Raw genomic sequence first — 16,324 nt, forward strand, 5'->3', positions numbered from 1 at the left:
TATTCCTATACATGAAAGAAATGCTAGATATAAAAGACTCATTGTACACATTAACAGAATAACTTAAATATGGTTCAGTAATACAATTTATAAATAATATTACAATGTTCCAGAAAGATGATGCTTAAATCTCATCTGAAAATAAAAAAATTCAAAAGCCTGATAATTAGACATTTTGTATTTTGCTTCAGTTCTGCACTGTCATAAATCTAGAACTGGAAGGAACCACAGAGTTTATCTAGTCCAGTCTGGTCATTTCACAAATCAGGAAACCAAGGCTCAAAGAGGATGCTAGACAGCACAGTGGATAGAGCAGTGGACCTTTAATCTAGAAGGCCTGCATTGGACTCTGGCCTCAAAACACATAAGAGCTACGTGACCCTGAGCAAGTTTATTAACTGCTTGTCCCCCCATTTTCCTCAACTAGAAAACGGGGACCATAATAGCACCAACCTCCCAGGCTTGTTATGACTATCAAATGAAATCACATTTGTAAAACGTTTAGCATAGTGCCCGGCACACAGAACAGTGACTGGCACATAGTAGGTACTTAATGAAGTTTAGCACAGAGACTGGCACATAGCAGGTGCTTAATGAATGCTTGTTTCCTTCCTTCTTTTCTTAAGTAGCATGCCCTATTGTCACAGAGCTAGTAAGCATCAGAGATGGGACTTGAACTAGAGTCCTCTGACTCCAGAGTCAATACTCCTTCCCTAAGGAAACCAAATGATTTAACCCAGGGTGACAGAGCTATTCTTATTGAATGAAATAAAAATTCCTATTGAATGAAAGAGTGAAGCCCAAACCTAACCTAACTCTTTTCATCATGTCATGCTGCCTTTCAGAGACACCTACTGATCACATAGAAAACACCATAAGAAGAAGACCTACTTTGCCGGTTGTCAGATTCACTCTTTTCTGGATTTCATCATCAGCTCCAGAAACCCATTCTCCTGCAAGATGTAATCAACTCTGAATCTCTTCAGTGCTTCCTGCCCCTGGGGCTATTTCCTTCCTATGGTTGGGGCAACAAACAACTACAGTGGAAAGTGGACATTGGAAAGTTCCTCCCAGACCCTTTACCTGGGGCCTAGGAGACCACTGGGTCTCAATAGGAACTCAATATGCTTTCCTCTCAACCTCTTAGCTTTTTTTTAAAATATGTTGTACACCCCCATTCCACTGTGAGCTCCTTGAGGGCAGGGATTAATTTTTGCCCTTCACTGAATCCCTAGTGCTTAGCACAGTGGTAGACACACAGTAGGCCCTTAATCAATGTTTTTTGACTGATTAACTGTTGAATGTTTTACTCTATGGGATAAAATTCATCCTTGGCCCAACATCACTTGAGCTGAGGAAAGCAGAATTTGAACCTTTTTTTTTTCTCCTATTAAAAAAATAGGAAGTTTGTACATCAGGTTGGTTTTCCAAAACGCATTCAATAAAAATATTTACCAGACTCTTCTGTGTGGAAACATACTAACTCTTGCCACCCACAGCACCACACAGAAGTGCTTTCTTGGCCCAGAGAGACAAATGCCTACTTATGTACAATCTGGGCCAGGCTCTTTCCTTTCGGGCCCTCAGACTGGTGTACTTTTGATCAGCTGTGTGTGGGCCAGTGGGATGGGAAGGTCTAAGATTCATCATCAGGTTGCATTCTCCTCTCCCACCCCGACTAGAGGAGGACCGGTCTCCACAGGCAGCCAGTGCTACATTCCTGAAACGTGGCTCTGATCCCATCTCTCCCCTGTACAAAGATACCTTCCGTAACTGTCTACTACTTATAGGACCAAGTCTAGAGTCCTTAGTCTGGCCTTCAAGGTCAACCAAAATCCACCTCTGATTGACCTTCCAATCTTAGTTCCCACTATTACCTTTCACACAACTAACTCCCATATTACAACTTTTTTTTCCCTCATTCTCAGAACATACAATGTACTTGCCTAAGTTAAAATGACTTCCCCTTACATCTATCTATCCAGTTCCTAATCATCCTTCAAGGTCCAAGTCAAATAGCATCCCCTCCCAGTGGTTTTCCCTAACTATTCTAGTCCTTTTAACATGTCACATGGAGCAGTGAGGTGGTGCAATGGATAGAGCACTGAGCTTGGAATGAGGAATCAGGAAGGCTCATTTTCATGAGTTCAGATCTGGCCTCAGACACTTACTAGCTGTGTGACCTAGGCAAGTCACTTAACCCTGTTTGCCTCAGTTCCTCATATATAAAATGAGCTGATAAGGAAATGGCAAACCACTCTAGTATCTTTGACAAGAAAACATAAAAATGGGGTCACAAAAAGTCAGACATGACAGAACAAAAGCAGATGTTTTCACACATTGTCCTGTATTATGGTTTCATGTTCATGTCTTTTCTCCTCTATTATCCTGGAAGCTCTATGAGGACAGGAGCCATATCGTATTCATAGTACCCCAGAACCAGTTTAGAAGAAATATCAGAAGTCATCTTGTTAAACTGATACCCAAATCATATCTCTTCTCAACAACAAACCTAATAAATGGTCTTGAAGACTTTCGGTGGATAGCTGTTCACTGGGATACCCTGTTCTATTTTGAAAAACTGTCATTATTAAGAATGGCCTCTTTACATTGAGTTGAAATCTTCCTCCCTATGACTGCCACCCCCCAAGAGGTGACAGGATATGTTAGAAATATTGCCTAAAGAGTCACAGAACCCGAGAAACAAACTCAGGACTGAGAAACACATAGCTACCATAGGATAATCGCTAACACGATGGAAGACTTGAGTTAAAATCTGGCTTCAAATACTTGTTAGCTGTGTGACCCTAGGTGAGTCACTTAACCTCTATTTTCATTTTCTCATCTATAAAGTGGGGATAACAATAGCCTCAATCTCCCAGGATTGTTGTAAAAATCAAATGAGACAATAATTATAAAGCACTTAGCACCTGGCACATAGTAAGTGACTAAAGTGATTGTGTATACATACACACACACACACACACACACACATACAGACACATATATAGGTATATGGTTATGTATGTATATATACATATATATGTGTAGATCTATATATATACCTATGTGTAGATGTGTATATGTGTGTGTATATGTATGTATTATCCATATATGTCTGTGTATGTGTGTATACACGTATACCTAGTTACATGTGTACATAGCATATATGTATATACATGTGTATATAGCACACCCAGCACACATATACACATGTATACACACATACATCTATACATATACACATAATATACATATATACACATATACTCGCACACACATATTTTTATATATAAATATATTTTATATATAAATTTTATGTGCATATATAAATTGTATATACAAATATAGCTCTATAAAATACATATAAATTTATATATATATATAAATGTTAGCTACTATCATTTCTACCTTTGTGACCTTGTACCATTCTCTTGGCTTCCATGGGCCTCAGTTTCTCATCTCTAAAATGACAGGGTTTTAACAAGATTTTCTCTGGGATTCCTTCGACTCTATAGCTATGATACTATGGCCTGGTTCTGTCTACTACAGTCAAGCAGGACAAATCGAATCCCTCTTTTCCATTGTAGGTTTTCAGCTATTTCCTTATCATTTTATTAACTTAGCATTAGCATTAGCATTAGAAGGGGCCTCTGAAAGCATCTAGACCAAGTCCTTCATTCTACATCTCAGGTAACTGAGGTTGCAGGTCACCCAGGAAATTAGTCAAGGACCTGGGACTTGAACTCCAGTCCCCTAACTCTAAACATAATACTTGTTTTCCACCAAGACACCAATCATGTCTCCTTTCTTAAGTCTTTTCTTCTCTAGGCTAAACATTCCCATTCCCTTCAATGGACCCTTGTTTGGTTTCCATTCTCCTCATCATCTTGATTACTCTCTTCTAGATGAACCACATACAAATTCCTCCCAGCCCCCACAGACTTAATTCATCACTTTCATATCACTCACAAAGGCTCTTGGTCAATGTTCTTTAAAAGGTTAATCAATCAATGAACCAACCATCTAATTCCCCATTGGAGGTATCAGTACATAGCGGCAAAAACCAAGAATCTGAAGCCAAAATAGGAAAAAAGAGAAAGAGAAACACAGTCCAGAGAGTAAAGGGCAGTTGAAGGGAATATTTGAGGGCTATCAGGGCAAAGGAGGTATTGAGAGGGAAGAGAAAAAGAACTCACAGGAATAGAAAGTTGAAAGTCAGGGCGAATTGTCTCAAGTACATTCAAGCACCAAAACAAAGCCTCTTGCTGGCCACAGCCTTGGAGCACAGAGGCAAGTCCTGTAACCTTAATGGGCCTCTGGAAAATGAAGGCATTAGACTACCTGACATTTAAGATTCCTCCCAGCTCTAAATGCTGTAATCTTAGATTCCCTTACTGAGAAATCAGGTGGACAACTTTGGCTTCTGAGTTTTGGGGTCCTTCTATACATCCTCCTATTCAAATGGAAAATTATCATCCATTTAAGTGCGCTGCTCAGTGGTCCATGTGGACACTGAGATTCAAGCACTCTCTCTATACATGGACACCTTGAAAGAGGAAAGGTCCAAATGTATTCAAAGTAAATAGGCAAAGCCATTTCCTAACACATAGGAAACTAGGCAACATTATTTTGGTGCCCCAGAGGACAGTTAAGGAAGACTCCTGAGATCAATAATACATACAGTTAGAAAGGATATTCTTAGAGTAATAGAATATAAATAGTCAGAGCTGGAAGATCTGGCCCTCTGATTTTACAGATGGAGAAATTTAGGCCCAGAAACATGAAGTGATTTATTTGTCCAAGGTCATAGATGGGTAGCCCAATCTAGAGCTGGGAAGATCTTCTGAGGCTATCTAGTGAGGCCCCCTCATTTAATGAAGCCCAGAGACATGACTTGCCATGGTATCAGAGGTGGGCCTCAAACCCAGATTTTCTAACTCCATATCCAGTGATTTTTTTCTACCATAGCACAGAGCTGCTCCATTCCTCTAGCATCACTATGCTGCTCCTGTCACATGCAAGAAGCAATCCTAATTTGATGAATAAGGCCTTCAGAAGTTATCATTTCACTTTCTAGAATGACATTTGCAAATATCAACAGAGCACGTGAATTAGGTCACTCATATCTAAGATTTCTTTTATTTTTCCACCAAGCATTCACAACCTATTTTTGAAAATGTGATCCTTACCTCACTCTTCTCATATGGCACCCCTCTATGAATGACACCTTCACATCCTCAAAACAATGCCTCAATGTTTCCCAGGGCCCCCCATCCTCCCAGCCTCACTCCCAGGGACATCTTCCAGTATTTCCTCACTGGCTGTAGAAAGTGAGAACTTGGACAGTGGAGTCCTCAAAACTCAAGGTCACTCAAGGCTGTCAGGAATTGGGTTTAGCAGGCCCTGAACACTAGGGTTGGCCCCAGGACTATCAAAAGAGAACTCCATCGTGTTTTTTCAATAAAAAATCTGTGTGCTTGAGAGCTCTGCTGGAAGGAGAGAACATGTGGGATGGGATTTATAGTTCTGTTTCTCAATTCACCTCCTTTATTTTTTCAGGCTGGGAGTCACCAGACACATTAGCACAGGCCAGTGCTGACCTCTTTGTCCTGGACCACAGTTTACCCTTGTAACTGATTTGCTGGTTGCTCTAAAGGCTGCCTCTCCCTGCTGTTCTTCAGCGAACCTCTCCTTCCCCAATCTACCTTCTATTTGGGAAGTGTTGAGTGTTTCAGGAAAGGCAGGGATGTTCCTGAAAGGGAGCCACGTGGTGGTCGTGCCTCTGGAGCAGATAATACCCATTGCCTGAGTCACATCTAGCCCTGGGGGTTAATGCATCAGAAAACAAGGGCAAAGACCAGAGAAAAAGTGGGAGGGAGATAAAGGGGGAGAGAGAGAGAAAGGAGTAAATCATGGAAAAAGAAAGAGGGGGAAGAAAATAGGAAAAAGGAGGAAGAAAAATAGAATCCAGAGAGTACAGGGCAGTTGAAGGAAGTATTTGAGGGCTGTGGGGGCAAAGGAGGTGTGGAAGGAGAAGAGAAGAAGAACTCTCAGGAATGGAAAGCTGAAAGTCAGACCACATTGTCCAAAGTGCATTCAAGCACTGAAACAAAGCCTCTTGTTAGCCACAGCCCTGGAGCACAAAGGGATCTGTCAAAGGGATCATGAAGGTTGGTCCAGCTTTAACTCTCTGAGCCTCTAGCCCAGGATAGTCACTACAGCTAAGTTAGAAAGGTTAAAAGCAAATTAGTAGAAAAAATAAAAAGGTATCAGAGCCAATGTTCCTGCCAATCCCTGACCTTCAGAGGTTCATCTGTCTGAGCAATGCCAAGGGTTTTGGTCTGCTTGGAGAAGTAGGCCCATGACTCACTTCTCCCCTTCTACCAGTTTCCCTGTCCTCACCCGAACAAACTATTTTCTAAGTTCTCCTGGACAAGTGCTGAGTTTACCTCTTGGGGCCTCTCAGTCTGTCTTGGTCAGATCTCCAGGAGGCAAAGGGGCCTAGCTTTTTGGTTTTCAAATGCTGTTTTCTTTGTCATAGGTACCCAAGATTTAAACCTAGAATGGACCTTGGTCCAACCCCTGCCCGACCCTACCCATATCAGAGATGAGACAACTGAGGTCCAAAGAGCTGGATTCACTTTCCCAAGGTGACACTGATGGTAGGTAATAGGACCAGAATTTGAACCCAAGTGGTCTAGCTACAAATCAGAACTGTAGCTAGCAATTTAAATGCACAGGGCAATTGTGACAAAACCTGTGCCAGTGAAAATAGCACAAAAAGTTTCCTCTGACCAGCTCTTCTAAAGAAAAGTTTAATCACTGATGGTAAGAGACTTTGAAATTCAAAACAATCTCCCATAGTAAGGGGAGACAGCACAGTATAAGGTCGTTGCTGGGGAGACCATCTCTAGAGGAAAATGAAGACAGCTCCAGGACCCAGAGATCACCTACCTTATGGCTTTCTAGAAAAGGAAGTAGGTCATGTGGTAGCTTTTTATTTTAACTAATTATTCTTGCTAATTATGTGTTAAGCATAGTGGTTTCTACCTGCTTTGGGGAGATAGATATTTTAGCACCTTCTAAATGTTGGCACCCAGAAACGAAGCCCCGATTGCCCCACATAAGAGAATGAGCTGATACACATCTAGTAGGACAATCCTTGGTGTGCGGCTATCCAGTTCAAACTCAAACGTTCACTCTAACCCACGTGACATGCATTACCCCTTTTTTTAAGCGAGGTTTTTTTTTTTTATTTTTAGTTTACAACACTCAGTTCCACAAATTTTTGAGTTCTGAATTTTTTTCCCCTCCCTCCCCTGACCCCTACCCCCAAGATGGTATGGAATCTGATATATGTTCGACATATGCCTTCGCATTAAACTTATTTACATAATAGTCAAGTTGTAAAGAAGAATTATGACCAATGGAATGAATCAAGAAAAAGAAGAAACAAAACCAAAAAAAAAGAAAGAAAAAAGAAAGAGCAAATAGTTTGCCTCAATCTGCGTTCAGATTCCACAGTTCTTTCTCTGGATGTAGATCGCTCCTTCATCATGAGTCCTTTGGAGCCATCTTTGAACCTTGTATTGCTGAAAAGAGCCAACTCTATCAAAGTTAGTCATCACAGATGCAATATGACTGTGGTTGTGCACAATGTTCTCCTGGTTTGGCTCCCCTCACTCAGTATCACATCATGTAGGTCTTTCCAGGTTATTATGAAGTCCATATCTTCCCCATTTCTTATAGGACAAATAGTACTCCATTATATTCATATACTACAACTTGTTCAGTCGATTCCCCAATTGATGGGTATCCCCTTTGACCTCCAATTCTTTGCCACCACAAAAATAGCTGCCATAAATATTTTTGTACATATGGGTCCCTTTCCTACATCTGTGATCTCTTTGGGATACAGCCCTAGAAGCAGTGTTGCTGGGTCAAAGTCTATGAACATTTTTATAGCCCTTTGCCTATAGTTCCAAATTGCTCTCCAGAATGACTGGATCTGTTCACAACTCCACCAACAATGTAACAGTGTTCCAATTTTCCCACAGCCTCTCCAGCATTTATCATTTTCCTGTTTTGTCATGTTAGCCAATCTGACGGGAGAGATGTAGTACCTGAGAGTTGTTTTGATTTGTATTTCTCTAATCAATAGTGATTTAGAGCATTTTTTCATATGCCTATAGATATCTTTAATTTTTCCCTCTGAAAACTGCCTGTTCATATCCTTTGACCATTTCTCAATAGGGGAATGACTTTCTTTTCCTATAAATTTGGCCAGGTCCCTGTATATTTTAGAGATGAGGCCTTTATCAGAGACACTGGTTGTAAAGATTTTCTCCCAATTTTCTGCTTTCCTCTTAGCTTTTGTTGCGTTAGCTTTGTTTATACAAAAACTTTTCAATTTAACATAATAAAATTATCCATTTTGCATTTTGTAACACTTTATCTCTTCTTGGGTAATGAATTCTTTCCTTTCCTGTAAATCTGACAGGTAAACTATTCCTTGCTCTCCCAAATTGCTTACAGTATTAGCCTTTATTCCTAAATCATGAACCCATTTTGACTTTATTTTGGTATATGGTGTAAGATATTGGCCTATGCCCAGTTTCTGCCATACCATTTTCCAGTTTTTCAAGCAGTTTTTGTGAAATAGTGAATTCTTAGTCCAGAAGCTCAGTTCTTTGGGTTTATCAAAGAGCATAGATTGCTATAGTCGTTGACTACTTGGTACCTAACCTATTCCACTGATCCACCACTCTGTTTCGTAGCCAGTACCAAGTAGTTTTGATCACTGCTGCTTTATAGTACAGTTTAATATCTGGTATGGCTAGGGCACCTTCTTTAGTATTTCTTTTCATTAATTCCCTTGATATGCTGGACCTTTTGTTCTTCCAGATAAATTTTGTTATTAACTTATCCAGTTCTGTAAAATAATTTTTTGGTAGTTTGATTGGTATGGCACTGAATAAGTAAATTAATTTAGGTAAAATTGTCATTTTTATTACATTAACTTTTCCTAACCATGAGCAACTGATGTTTTTCCATTTATTTAGATCTGACTTTATTTGTGTGAAAAGTGTTTCATAATTATGTTCATATAGGCCCTGGGTTTGTCTCCCAAATATTTTATACTGTCTACAGTGACTTTAAAAGGAATTTTTCTTTCTATCTCTTGCTGTTGCGCTTTGTTAGTAATATATAGGAATGCCAAGGATTTATGTGGGTTTATTTTGTATCCTGCAACTTTGCTAAAGTTTTTTATTATTTCCAGTAGTTTTTTATTGGATTCTCTAAGTAAATCATCATGTCATCTGCAAAGAGTGATAACATAGTTTCTTCTTTGCCTATTCTAATTCCTTCAATTTCTTTTTCTTCTCATATTGCTAAAGCTAATGTTTCTAGTACCAAATTGAATAGTAGGGGTGATAATGGACATCCTTGTTTTACCCCTGATCTTATTGGGAATGGATCTACCTTGTCCCCATTACAGATAATGTTTACTAATGGTTTTAGGTGGATGCTATTTATAATTTTAAGGAAGACTGCATTTATTCTATGCTTTCTAGTGTTCTTAATAGGAATGGATGCTGTATTTTGTCAAAAGCTTTTTCTGCATCTATGGAGATAATCATAAGGTTTCTGCTAGGGTTGTTGTTGATATGATCAATTATGTTGATTGTTTTCCTTATATTGAAGCAGCCTTACATTTCTGGAATAAATCCTACCTGGTCATAGTGTACTATTCCTGAGATAAGTTGCTGTAATCTTTTTGCTAGTATTTTATTTAAAATATTTGCCTCAACATTCATTAGGGAAATTGGTCTATAATTTTCTTTCTCTGTTTTGACTCTTCTTCGTTTAGGTATTAGTACCATATTTGTGCCATAAAAAGAATTTGATAGGAATCCTTCTTTGCCTATTTTCCAAAATAGTCTGTAAAGTAAGAGAATTAATTGTTCTTTAAATCTTTGATAGAATTCACATATAAAACCATCTGGCTCTGGAGATTTTCTCCTAGGGAGTTCACTGATGGCTTGCTCAATTTCTTTTTCTGAGATGGGGTTATTTAGGTATTTTATTCCCACTTCTGTTAACCTGGGCAATTTATATTTTTGTAAATATTCATCCATTTCCCTCAGGTTGTCACATTTATGAGCATACGATTGGGCAAAATAATTCCTAATTATTGTTTTAATTTCCTCTTCATTGGGGGTGATTCACCCTTTTCATTTTTGATACTGGTAATTTGGTTTTCTTCTTTATTGTAATCAAATTAACCAAAGGTTTATTGGTTTTATCATTTTTTTCATAAAACCAGCTCTTAGTTTTGTTTATTATTTCAATAGTTTTCTTGATTTCAATTTTATTAATCTCTCCTTTGGTTTTCAGTATTTCTAATTCGGTATTTAATTGAGGATTTTCAATTTGTTCTTTTTCTAGCTTTTTCAGTTGCATGTCCAACTCATTGATCTCCTTTTTCTCTATTTTATTCATGTAAGCATTTAGAAATATAAAACTTCCCCTAAGAGCTGCTTTTGCTGCATCCCATAAGCTTTGGTATGTTGTCTCATTATTGTCATTCCCTTGAATGAAATTATTAATTGTTTCTATGATTTGTTCTTTGATCTGCTCATTCTTACGGATCAGATTATTTGGTTTTCAATTAATTTTTAGTTTATCTTTCCATGGTCCTATATTTCAAATAAGTTTAATTGCATCATGATCTGAAAAGTCTGCATTGACTATTTCTGCCTTTCTGCACTGGATTGTGAGGTTTTTATGCCCTAGTACATTGTCAGTTTTTGAGTATGTGCCATGTACTGCTGAGAAAAAGGTATATTCCTTTCTATCCCCATTCAGTTTTCTCCAGAGGTCTATCATATCTACCTTTTCTAAAATTCTATTCACCTCCTTAACTTTTTTCTTGTTTATTTTGAGGTTAGATTTACCAAGTTCGGAGAGGGGAAGGTTAAGGTCCCCCACTAGCATAGTTTTGCTGTCTATTCTTCCTGTAACTCCCATAACTTCTCTAAGAATTTGTATACTATACCACTTGGTGCATTTATGTTAAGTAATGATATTGCTTTATTGTCAATGGTGCCTTTTAGCAGGATATAGTGTCCTTCCTTTCTCTTTTAATTATATCTATCTTTGCTTTTGCTTTGTCTGAGATTAAGATTGCTACCCCTACTCCAGCCTTTTACCTTTACCCTGCATGTATCCCCCTGTTTCAAATGTATTTCTTGTAAACAACATATTGTAAGGTTATGGTTTTTAGCCCATTCTGCTATCTGGTCTGTTTTATAGGAAAGTTCTTTCCATTCACATTCACAGTTATGATTACTATCTATGTCTTTTTCTCCATCCTATTCCCCACCCTATTTATGCCTTTATTTCTCCCTTCTCCCTTCCACTCCTCAAAAGAGTTTTGCTTTTGACCACCTCCTTCCTCAATTTTCCCACCCTAATGACACCCCACCCTTATCTTACCCTTTTCCCCTTGCTACTCCTTCCCTCCCTTCTATCCACCTCCCCCTTTTCCTCCCCCTTTCCCCTCATACTGCCTGTAGAACAAATTTTGTTTCTATATTTATCAGAGTATGTTATTCCCTCTTTGAACCCAAGCAAATGACACTAAAGCTCTAACATTACTTTTCTCTTTCCCTCTATGTTTTTGCACCTCTTCATGTGGCATAATTTACCCTTTTCTATCCCCTCCTTACCTCTTCTCCCAGAACAATCACTTTGCACCCTTTAATTATGTTTTTATTACCACATCAGTTACTTTATACTGACATCCTCAGTCTATGTATATCCCTTTCATTTGTCATAATAACTGTACCATTCTCAAGATTGACACTCATATATATATATGTGTGTGTGTGTGTGTGTGTGTGTGTGTGTGTGTGTGTGTATGTACGTATGTATATGTGTATATATATAGTAACATATATAAATCAATGTAATCTTATATAAGGTTGTGAACAATTTTCCCTTATTGAATAACAGTTTTTTCCCCTCTGTTTATCTCCTTATGTCTCTCTTGAGTTTTGTGTTTGAAGATCAAATTTTCTATTGAGCTCTGATCTTTTCATCAGGAAGGTCTGGAATTCCCTTATTTCATTGAAAATCCATCTCCTTGCCTCAAAAATTATGTTCAATCTTGCTGGGTAGTTGATTCTTGGTTGTAGTCCAAGCTCATTTTCCTTTCAGAATATCATATTCAAATTTCTCCTTTCTTTTATTGTAGAAGTTGCAAGATCCTGAATGATCCTGACTGTAGTTCCATGATAATTGAATTGTTTCTTTCTGGTTCCTTGCATTATTTTCTCCTTGACCTGATAATTCTGGAATTTGGCTATAATATTCCTTGGAGTTTTCAATCTGGGATCTCATTCAGGGGGTGATTGGTGGATTCTTTCAATGACTATTTTACTCTTTGGTTCTAGGACCTTGGGGCAATTTTCCTTGTGATTTTTTGGAAAATACTGTCCAGGCTCCTTTTTTCATCATGGCTTTCAGGTAGACCAATAATTCTTAGATTATCTCTGCTGGATCTATTTTCCAGGTCAGTTGTTTTTCCAATCAGATATTTCATGATTTCTTCTATTTTTTCATTCTTTAGATTTTATTTGACTGATTCTTCATGTCTCATAGAGTCATTAGCTTGTACTTGCCCAATTCTAATTTTTAATGTATTGTTTTCTTCCTTTAGCTTCACTTTCTCCTTTTTCAGTTGGCTAATTTTACTTTTCAATGAGACATTTTCTCCATTTATATTCTGAACCTCCTTAACCATTTTGCCAGTTTTGCTTTTTAGAGATTTGTTCTCATCAGTGACTTTTTTCCCATTTTTTTCTTTTACCTCTCTAATTTGGTTTTTAAAGTCCTCCTTGAGTTCTTTCAGGAATCTTTTTGGACTACAGACCAGTTCAATTCTATTTTGAGGTTTCAGATGTGGGTACAGTGTCAATGCTGTCCTCTTCTGAATTGGTATTTTGATCTTCCCTGTCTCCATAATACAAATCAATAGTCTCCAGTTTTTTAGTATGCTTTTTTCATGGTGCTTTCCCCCCCAACTTCTCAAGTGGATCTCTGCTTCTGGGGCTCAGGGGGCTCTGTCTCAACCTTGTTGTGTGGGGAACTGTGGGACTGCTCACTGGTTTTGTTTGCTATGGCCTTTGGTTTCATGAGGTGTGGGGGAGGGGTGGTCTGGCTGCTGGAAGCCTCCTCTTCCCTGGGACTGCTTTACAGCATGGGTGGTCTTGGCCATTGTCTGTGTTGGTGTCTGCCACTTCCCTTGGCTGTGCAAAGGCATATCTGGGATCCTGGTGTTGATGTTTGCTAGCTCCACCCCCCTGGGGCTCAGGAACTCTTGCTGTTCTGCTGAGGTGGGGCCTGCTGGGACATCTCTCTTTGTGCACTAGCCTCTTTCTGCCAATACAAGAAGGGCCCTCTCCCCAACTTCTCTTGCTAAAATGCTATTGAAACCACACTTCTGGCTCCCTGTTTCAGGGTTTCTCCAGATATTATCTGGGTGAGGAAGGTAAGGAGAGTCATTTTACCTGGCCATCATGGCTTCCAGAAGTTCAAGAGGGTGAGTTTCAAACCTTTAGACTATGGGCTGGCTGGAGGCCTCTGGGGTAGCTGTTCCCATGGCTGCAGGCTCTGTGCTGGTGTGTTCCATAGCTCTGACAGACTCCTGTCCTGGGCTGAGAGGCCTGGTGATCAATCACTGCTGTATCCATACTTGTGCCCTGGCCCTGCTCTTACTCCTGTGTTTCACTTGCCCAGTGCCCAGCACTCTCCCAGACCAGCATGCTTGCTGGGTTCCTCTGCTGTTCCTGGCTGGTGTGGTATGGTGCTGTTCTGCATGCCCAGTGCTCCTGCCCCACTCAGTCAACTAGTGGCTTCTAACCCCTTAACTAGCATCAGCAGCAAATCAATCAATAAGCACTTATTAATACTAGACTTATTCCTATTCTTTGGTAGAAGTGGTAGAAATTTGGGTCCGAGAGAACTCCAAATTGAAGACCAAGAATTCTCAGAGGAGTCAGTATGGGACTTTATAATTCCACTAGTGACATTTAGGTTCCCTGGGTCATGGAGAGTGTATTAGTGGTTAGCATCTTAGATTTAGGGCCAAGACGTCTGTATTTGAATTCCATCTCTGACCATAGGCAAATAAGTCACTGAACCTTTCACAGAGGGCATGAGCTCCTTCACTTTCAGTTCAGAAGGTACACAACAGTGCCTTCCCTCAGGGTGAATAAAGCACTTTGCAAAAATGAAAGGACTATTTAAATGACAGTTGCCATTATTGATATAGAGAGATGGATAAAGGAAAAGAGATGGGAATTGAAGAAATACAATTAGATTAAAGAGGGGCCCCTAGCCTGGGTAGTGGAAATAACATGGCTCTGGCTTTGAGTCCTGACCTTACTACCTACTAGCTATAGCTACCCTTTGTCACTTCCTATCTCTGGCCTTCAGTTTGCCCTCTGAAAAAATTAGTCTTGTACAGGGGTGGGGAATCTGCAGCCTCAAGGTCACATGTAGCCCTCTAGGTCCTCAAGTGCCACCCTTTGACTGAATCCAAACTTCACAGAACAAACCCCCTTGAAAAAAGGATTTGTTCTGTAAAACTCAGACTCAGTCAAAAGGCTGCACTGAGGGACCTAGAAGGCCACATGTGGCCTTGAGGCTGTAGGTTCCCCACCCCTGGCCTTGTACTACAAGAATTCTGTTTCCTTATACCTCTAACAGACCCTTTTCTGGGGTGAGAACAAGGTGCTCTACCCCCAAGCTAGGACCATGAAAAGCAGGAGAGCAACTAGAATGGGCAACTAGAGCCTTTTAAACAAGCCTGGGTTGTTTAGCCTGGAGAAGGGAATGTTTATGTTATGGTTAGGGATGGGGTTGACATTGTATCTGTCTTCAAGTCTCTGAAAGCTGTCCTGGGAAATTGGAGCAACAGAGAGAAGTTTTCAAAAAGGCAGACTTCAGCTCAATGTAAGAAAGAACTCCCTAACAATCACAGCTGCTCCAAAGTGGAATGAGCAAGAGGTAGCAGCTTCCCCTGCTTTTCCCCACTTTTAAGCAAAGCCTAGATGACTATGTATCTGGCACGCTGCAGAGAGGATTATTCTTCAGGTATGGCTTGAACTAAACATTTTCGGTGGTATCTGTTCACTCTGAGACTTCATGAAGTTTATGAACAGAATACTTCCTGGGGATGGGCATAAGTTTGTTAATAATCAAATCCTAAGTCAAGTTATAGGGAAAGTTCCTGTCCATGACCTTTGACCTAAAGAAGCCACTACTAGGCCTACAGCCCCCAAAAGATGAAAGAGGTAAATGAATCAATTATACAAATATGGGTGTGTGGGTGTGTGGGTATGTGTGTGTGGGTGTGTGTGCGCGCGCAACATACAATATACACTTGCAATATACACTGTGATAAAGTTTTCATTGAATTATAAGATTTAGATCTGGAATGAATGATCCGGGACAACTTTATCCTTTTACATTTCAGAAAACATATATGCATATATGAAGGAGATCACACACATGTGTATGTGTGTGAATGTATATATGTATATTGTTTACATATAAGCATACGTGTTGTACGTATGTATATATGTATGTGCGTAAATATACATAAATGTGTATATACATATATTTATATGTGTGTACATATGTATATATGTGTGTGTATGTATGTATATGTGTGTGGTAGCAAAAAACAATTCTGCAAACTAAGGGAATGTCCTTCTATTGGGAAATTGCTAAACAAATTATGGTATATAGGGCAGAGTGAAGATGGAGGAGTAAAAGTAGGAACTTGCTTGAGCTCTCCCTCATATGCCTCCAAATACCTGTAAAAAATGAGTCTAAAAAAAATCTAGAGCTACAGAGCCCACAAAATGACAGAGTGAAACAAACCACCAGCCCAAGACAATGTGGAAGGCTAACAGGAAGGATCTATCACACTAGGCTGGGAGCGGAGTACAGTTCAGTGTGGGCCACACTGCCACAGATAGGGCTGGAGCAGGCTTCAGGGGACTGAATCACTGGCAGATGTGGTGTTTTCCAGAGTTCTCAACCCACAAACACCAAAAACAAAGTAGAAGGTCAGTGGGGAAACTCTGTAGGACCTGGATGAGAGAACAGCACAGTCTGGGCCCAGCCCCGGGGAGGTGAAAGTGGCAGCAGTGTCAACAGTAGCAGTGACTGCTTCTGGATCTCCAGGCCCACAGAGGGTGGAGGGGATCAAGCAGCTGATCAGAGGCAGATTGCTGGGATCTCTTTG

The sequence above is a fragment of the Trichosurus vulpecula genome, chromosome 3, assembly GCF_011100635.1.
Source record: "Trichosurus vulpecula isolate mTriVul1 chromosome 3, mTriVul1.pri, whole genome shotgun sequence".
Classification (NCBI taxonomy): domain Eukaryota; kingdom Metazoa; phylum Chordata; class Mammalia; order Diprotodontia; family Phalangeridae; genus Trichosurus; species Trichosurus vulpecula.